Genomic DNA, 729 nt, shown 5'->3' with positions numbered 1-729 from the left:
TATTTACATTACATTCCTAATAAAATGCTTACAAACCAAACACTACAATATAATCTTCACTTTCCCTTTTTATACCAAACGCTGCAAAGTTATTTTCTCAGCAATTACATTCTCAATAATCATATACCGAACAATCACTTTCCCATCAATCACATTACCAACAATATACCAAACGCAACCTACTATGTTCATACTCAATGGGGTGCCTCCTAGATCAACACCTTGCTGATCGCAAAGTCACTCACATTTTTGTGCACCTTACTTGACTGTATGCGGTTAGGCAACCTTAACACTATTTGCTCGCATACTACCTTCTTTAATTAATCAAAGGCTTATTGTCATACTAAGTATCATTCCCATGTTCAACACTTCTTTTACATGTTCATAAGTGGGGAGGTAAAGGCTGAACCTTAAAATGAATCGTTTGTAGTAGTTAGCTAACCTTAAGAAATACTTAAGATCCTTTACCTTGGTCAAGGGTTCTCACTCGAGAATGGCACTCACCTTACTTGGATCCGTCCTGATTTTTCCATCACCAATGATATGCCCAAGGAATAACACTTCATGCAATCCCAAGCAACACTTTTCCTTTTTGGCATAGAGTTCATTTTTTTTAAGTGCATCAAACACAAGTCTAAGGTGCGGATATAAACCATAATGTAATCCAAGAACACAGTTACAAACTTATCAAGAAAAAGGTTGTAAAATCGTGCAAGAGGTTAGAAGCGT

The sequence above is a fragment of the Theobroma umbraticum genome, unplaced genomic scaffold (assembly GCF_002168275.2).
Source record: "Theobroma umbraticum cultivar Fairchild unplaced genomic scaffold, ASM216827v3 scaffold_25.0, whole genome shotgun sequence".
Lineage (NCBI taxonomy): Eukaryota > Viridiplantae > Streptophyta > Magnoliopsida > Malvales > Malvaceae > Theobroma > Theobroma umbraticum.
The sequence above is the reverse complement of the archived record's forward strand: the minus strand, read 5'-3'. Positions refer to the sequence as shown.